This window comes from Rhinolophus sinicus, linkage group LG06, assembly GCF_036562045.2.
Source record: "Rhinolophus sinicus isolate RSC01 linkage group LG06, ASM3656204v1, whole genome shotgun sequence".
Classification (NCBI taxonomy): Eukaryota; Metazoa; Chordata; class Mammalia; order Chiroptera; family Rhinolophidae; genus Rhinolophus; species Rhinolophus sinicus.
This window is the reverse complement of record NC_133756.1, coordinates 94811907-94819137: the sequence shown is the minus strand read 5'-3', so window position 1 is coordinate 94819137 and position 7231 is coordinate 94811907.

Sequence of the window (7231 nt, the reverse complement as noted above, 5' to 3'; positions counted from 1 at the left end):
CAAAGGCGTGATATTACTTGACATTATATGTATATATTATATATATATATAATATGTATATATATATATATATAATATATATACAAATGAATGTTTTATAAAATTCATTATAGGAAGGCAAGATAGGAAGCAAAAGGATTAGTTGGGAAGCTGTTATCTAATAATTTTGGCGAGAAATAAAGATGGGTGGTTCAGACCAGGGTGGTAGCACGTGGTATGGTGAGAAGCAAATATATGTTGAAGGTAGTGAAAATATAACTTATGGATGTCTTATATATGAGGTGGGTGGGAGAGAAAGAGAACAGTCAAGAATGATTCCAATGTTCTGACCTGAACATCTGTAAATGGACTTCCCATTTACTCCGATGAAGAGGACTCTTTAAAGACTACGATTTTTTGGGGGGGAAGGGGGAGTCCATGCCATCAATCTTTTTATCTATAGAGTTTGAATTACTACTTAGATATCCACGTGAAGATGGAAAATAGACTTTGGGGTATATAAGTTCAAAGGTCAGAGAATCCAGGCTGAAGTGATACATTTGGGAACTGTCAAGGTACAGATGATATTATGAGGCCAGTTCGTCCACTCTGTATAATTTTAAGAGGTACCACTTATTTTTGGTCCCTCAGAATAGTATTCAGATGAACCATCAATGAGAATTAGGGTCACTGGAATTATGAAAGACAATAGCTCTGTATGAGATTGGATGATATAACTCAGGCATTAGTGGAAGAAAAGAAGGAGAGAGGTCTATTGGCTGGACCCTGGGAAGCCTAACATTTGGATATCAGGAACTTTATGGAGGACTAGCAAGGAAGGCATAAAAGAGAAAGCCAGCAATGCAGGCAGAAACTATCAAGGGAGCCAAGTAAAGAAGTTATATCAAGAAGCATAGTAATGTTTAGAGACCTTTCAAAGAAAAGAACTGGGAACATCAGTGCTATTCTAATTGAGATGTACTAATAATGTTCCATAAACACGTGCTAAAATAAAATTTGCTATAAATTTCCACAAAATAATAATAGCTAACATTTATTGAAAGCCAGGGACTGTAGCAAGCTCTCTATGAGCATCAGCACATTTCTCCTTATGTTTTCAGTATTAGTGCAACTACATCACTGAAACCACAAAGCCTGTAAAATTCGGCTTAACAATATGAAAAATGATAGAGTAATTAACTGTGCCAAATGCTGCTGAAAGATTCAATATGATCAATATAATCATTTGACTAATTGGACAATGTGAAGCTCCTTGAAGACTTGGTAAAAGCTGGTTTGTAGAGTAGTATAATAATAGCTTAATTGGAGTAGATTCAACAAAGAATGGAAGTGAAGTCAGTACAGACTACTCATTCAAGGAATTTTACTGTAAAGGGTATAAAGGAGTTAAGTGTTAATTGCAGAGGAAGTGAGGTAAAAAAATGTGTTTGTGTGTGTATAATTTCAATTTTTTAAGATGGAAGAAGTAACAGTGTACATGCATACAGATGGAATAAACCAGGAAAGAGAGGAGAAATAGAATATACAGGAGAGAAAGAGAGTAGAACTGTCGGAGTGATAGCCTCGATTATGTGAAGAGTGATGTTTTAAATCAGTTGCATACATACAGTGTTTTTCATTAGATTAGAAAATGAAGTATTTATCTACAGGAAGAAGAGTGATTACATAGTAGGTATAAATCCTTTTGGGTGGCTATGTGGTTGTGGGGAGCTTGTGGAATTTCTCTTTTGATTGCAAGTGTTTTCCCAGTGAAATAGCAAACATGATTATTATCTGAAAGTTACTCTGGGGTAGGAGATACTTGAAGTGTTTGCAGGCATAAGAAGATATTTGTCATACTGGAAAGGGAAAGAGTGACTGGACTACAAGCATGATTACTAAACAGCATTAAGTGAACACTTGGTGTTCATCCAGTCTCATGCAGGGTTCACATTTGAAGTGAGACCTCAGCGTAATTATGCGCTTTTTTGTAATGTTTCTGCTGCCCTGGAGCTAACATAGATTAGATGGGAAATTGGATTTATCCAGAGATTGGGCTTTTGCCAAGTTAATATAACAACATAGAGAGGAAAAGAGATAGAATCTAAGCTGTATAAGGACAGAAACAAGGACAGGAAAATAATGAAGGATAGTAAAAGAATAGTAATGTCAGTGGATTTAATTCCTTGTGAAATGCTGGGGGTAAGGTCAAAACTTGCTGGTGTAGTGGCACTACAAGGGAAAAGCAGAAGAGTGGAAATATGGTATTATATTTTGAGTGAGGATTCATGAAACTGAGAGAGAACACATGATAGCAAAAACATAGCCTGGGCCTAGTCTATAAAGCCAGGATGCCCATTCTCCATAAAACTCTTCCCTGAGGAAGAATGTGTCCAAACTAGTGTTCTTTTAAGAACAATTTGATAGTAAAATGCACGAAGATGTAAGTGGGGAATAACAAGAAGCAGAGGGATGTGTGTAAAGCCCATTATAATAGGAAAGGTCATTTGTTTTTTGGCAAAATGTTTGTTAACTTGCATTGTATTATTATACCTACATCGTCATCAGAGAAAGACGACTCTTTCTTAATAGTTACTCTCTGGAAAAGGCTAAGATAGATTTCTTTCTGTAGAGCACCTGCGGCTTGTCTCTCTTGTCAGTTGTTCAAACATCATGTGCCAGCTGGCCATGAGACAAAGACAGCACAGCCTGGGTGTGCAATGACATCTTATACCTGTAGGTTGTGTGTTCAACCCAATCAGTGGACCTGCACGTTCTTGGGACTGCGCACTCCTTTCCCAGCTCTGGTATCATCAGGCCGGTTTACCCCACTACACCAACAGAAGTTTTTGGAAAGCTGTATAAATCAGGCCATCTAGTTCACGCCCATAGGAAAATATGATGGAAAGAAAATTTAAAAGCCATCCTTTTATTAAGTAAAATACTTATATTTTACAAATGGTTGTGCTGTGGTATAATTTATAACTTTAATTTCAATGTTAGCATTAGAGTACAATGGTTAGAAAATCATAAAGTTAGAAGAAAACTTAGATAATTTCTCATCCCATGGAGATAAGGGTGTACCTTGCTATCTAATCTCAATAGCCCAGTAGTTATAGATATTATTTTTGAGATAAGGTTGTTTGGAGGAAAAGACTCCCCAATTTTTCGTCACTGGCTCTCTGAAATTTAGAAAAGTAAACACAGGGAAATACAGTCTTCCTCATAATCCACATTTGCTCCATGTAGATTCAGAAGCATGTAGATTTAAATAGTAAGAGATACCTATATTTTCTCTGAAGTAACCTAAGAGAGCTTTCTTTTTTTTTTTTTTAAGTCTGAATAGTAATCAAATTTAGGTCATTGAAGGTTCATAAGCGATAATGCTTCCAACTGCTATGGGACCTTGGAAAAGACTTCCTATGTGTACATTTTTTTTTTTTTTTTGACAAAATGTATTTTGGCTTCTCTGTGAAACAATGGGCATCAGATTAAAAAAAATAACTTCACTAGATGTGATATATCTCTCAACGGCAACAGAACATCTGGCTAACCTCAGTGTGAAGGTTCCAAGGACTGAATAAAACTGAGTTTGTGCTGTCCTATTCCTCAGAATAGTAGTGAAGAACTGCAAATAAAAACCTCTGTCAAGAAAGTGTAATCGTCTTCTTTAGCCCATAATTCCACAAGAATAAAGGGATGTAGTAGAAAAAGAAAGAACTTGAAAGAAGCAAAGGAGAAGCTGAGAACATTCATGGCCTAGTTATCAGGAGAACCTTAGCAGTCTGATTTTTGGTGTCTGGAATAAAAGAGAATAAAAGTACTAGTGCTAACAAATGCTATAGTATCCTTGAGCCACTCCAATCAACTAAAGTTTGTTTAATTATATTTCATTTTAAGAAGGGAAATTCACTAATTTATTTCATCTTAGATCAGATTCAGGAAGTTATTCTTTTCAGCAAAAGGGAAAAAAAAATAATTGTCCATCACTGAAAACGAATATGAGGAAAAACTGGGATAACATCATGAGACTGCATATTTGCGATCTGAATATGTAAAGGAAAACCATTTCCAGGGTAAGGAATAATTAGCAGCATTTGTTTTGTAGGATGTTTTGGGAAGAAGGGCAAACATTAATAAATGATCAAAGTTAAAAGGAACTTTGATTAATTCTATGTGGAGATTGAAAATATATGCAAATAGTCTTAGAACCTTGGCTGATGAAAGAGACCAATCCCAGTGTGGTCAAAAGTAGTATAGAAGAAAAGATCAACAGAATTTGAGCAATACAGTACAAATACCAATATTGCTGTCACAACTATGATTGCTGCCATTGCTAATGCCTACAGATACTTAAGCACGTATCATGAGTCAAGAACTATATAAATATTTTACATGCATAATTATTTAAATGAAAAAGACTATGAACTATATAGAGACAAAACCTTATTCAACTTTGTAATTAGAGCTATCAAATACAATACTTGACATATAGTAAGTACTCAGTAAACGCTCTTGAACCAAACTAAAGAATAATCCAAGCCAGATTAAAGCTTCATTTATGCTGCCTAAAGGTTTTCCTAAATTATTTCATAAGGATGAACATGATAGCATTATTAGAGTATTAATAGTATATACCAGTTCTTCAGGGTAGATGAGCCCACTGAAAAACATGGCTGAAAGTGTTCCATGTTCGATCTTCTAATCCTATAGCAATTCATACTCATATATTTTAAATGCTTTCTCAGTTATCTCCCCAAATGACAACTGGTTCCAAGAGAGACATGTTATCCCTGACTCTATTATCTGTTCTAAGACCCAGAAGGGGAAACAAAACAAAATAAAACAAAAAAATCTTGTAGTACACAGGATATCAAATAGAATACATAGAAGATACTGCCTTAGTAGTGAAACAAAATTAGCTCTGGAATAAAGGCTGTTTTAGTTTAGTCTAACAACTCTTAAAAGAAAGCCGTGAAAAACCAAAGTGTTCCTACATAACTGCATTCCATAACAAAGCCCAAGAAAGTTTAAAGGAATACAAAAAAATGTCCAGCATCCACAAAGTAAAATTTACAAGATCTAACATCTAGTTAAAAATTACCAGGTGTGCAGAGAGAGAAAAATACATTAATAATGAGGAAATCAAGAAATGATACAGATTCACCTCACACATGTTAGAATGGCTCTCATAAAAAAAGACAGAGATAACAAATGCTGGAGAGGATGTGGAAAAAAGGAAACTTGTGTACTGTTGATGGAATTGTAAACTGGTACAATCACTATGGATAATAGTATGGACATTCCTCAAAAAATTAAGAAACAGAATAGCTATAGAATCCAGCAATTCTACTTCTGAGTATATAACTAAAGGACACAAAAACACTATGTTTAAGAGACATCTGCACCCTTATGTACATAGCAACATTATTTACAATAGTCAAGATAGGGAAACAACCTAAGTGTCCATTGACAGACGAATGGATAAAGAAGATGCAATACACACACACACACACACACACACACACACACACAATAGAATACTATTCAGTCGTACAAAAGAAAAAAAATATTGTCATTTGTGACAGCCTGGATAGACTTTGAGGGCATTATGCTATGTGAAATGAATCAAAGACAAATACTGTATGGTCTCACTTAAATGTGTAACCTAAAAAACAAACAAACAAACAAAAAAAACATAGTCAAACAAACAAACTCATTAAAAAAGAGATCAGATTTGTGAATACCCAAGGCAGGAGTTGGGGGATGGAGGAGATGGATGAAAGTGGACAAAAGGTACAAACTTCCAGTTATAAGGTAATTAAGTACTAGAGATGTAATGTAGAATATGACTAAAATTAACACTGTGGTGTGGTATGTTTGAAACTTGTTAGGAGAGAAACCTAAGAGTTCTCATCACAAGAAAAATATATTTTTTTCTTTTTTTTGAATCTATATGAGATGATGAATATTAACTAAACATTGTGATAATTGTTTCAAAATATATACAGGTCAATTCATTATATTGTACACCTTAAACTTTTACAGTACAGTATGTCAATTATATCTCAATAAACTGGAAAAAATAATCATATTTAAAATAAAAAAAGTGACATGGTAGAAATAGTTGACAAGGATAATAAAACAATTATAAATATATTCCAGGTGCTTAAGAAGGTAGAAGAAAGCACAGGTTTGTTAAGGAGAATGATAGAAGATTTTAAAAAACATCAAAAGATTTGTGAGTTTGGATGCAATAGGTATGATTCAAAATTAAACAAAGGAGCAAAAATGCTGAAAGAAAGGAGAATTCCTCATTGAGCTCCACAGTAACCTCAAGCAGTTTAATGTACATGATTGGAGTCCCTGTAGCAAAAAGCAAGAAACAATACTTGAAGAAATAGTAGCTGGAAATTTTACAAGTTTGATTCACCGTATAATCTCATGGATCCAAGATGTACAAACAAACTCAAGCACAAGAAAAATGAAAAATATCTTAATCAAATTACTCCACACCAATGATAAGCAAAAAATCTTAAAATCAGCTCCATGAAGAAAGACACACTGCATAGCGTATAGAGAAATAAAGATAAGAATGTGAGTAGATACTCAGTACCAGATGTTTATATGTGGTGGAAGAGAAACAAGGTCTGAAATACTTGTGCCAGAAACTGGCCTATGGGAAATTCTTCCAATCACCAGATGGGTAAAATATAAATGAAGGATAAACAGTGCAATCCTGAAGGTAGAGGAGTCACATGCTGAAAAGGAAAACAAAAACAAAACAAAACAAAACATAAAACCTCTCAACCCGGAATTCTTTACTCAGTGACCATATTACCATATGACCCAGCAATCCCTCTCCTGGGTATCTACCCAAAAAATATGAAAACATTTATACATAAAGACATGTGTGCTCCAATGTTCATTGCAGCTTTGTTTATGGTGGCCAAGACATGGAAACAACCAAAATGTCTTTCGATAGATGAATGGATAAAGAAGTTGTGGTATATATACACAATGGAATACTATTCGGTGGTAAGAAAAGATGATATAGGAACATTTGTGACAACATGGATGGATCTTGAGAGAGTAATGCTGAGCGAAATAAGTCAGACAGAAAAAGCAGAGAACCATGTGATTTCACTGATATGTGGTATATAAACCAAAAATAACAAAAGAACAAGACAAACAAATGAGAAACAAAAACTCATAGACACAGACAATAGTTTAGTGGTTACCAGAGGATAAG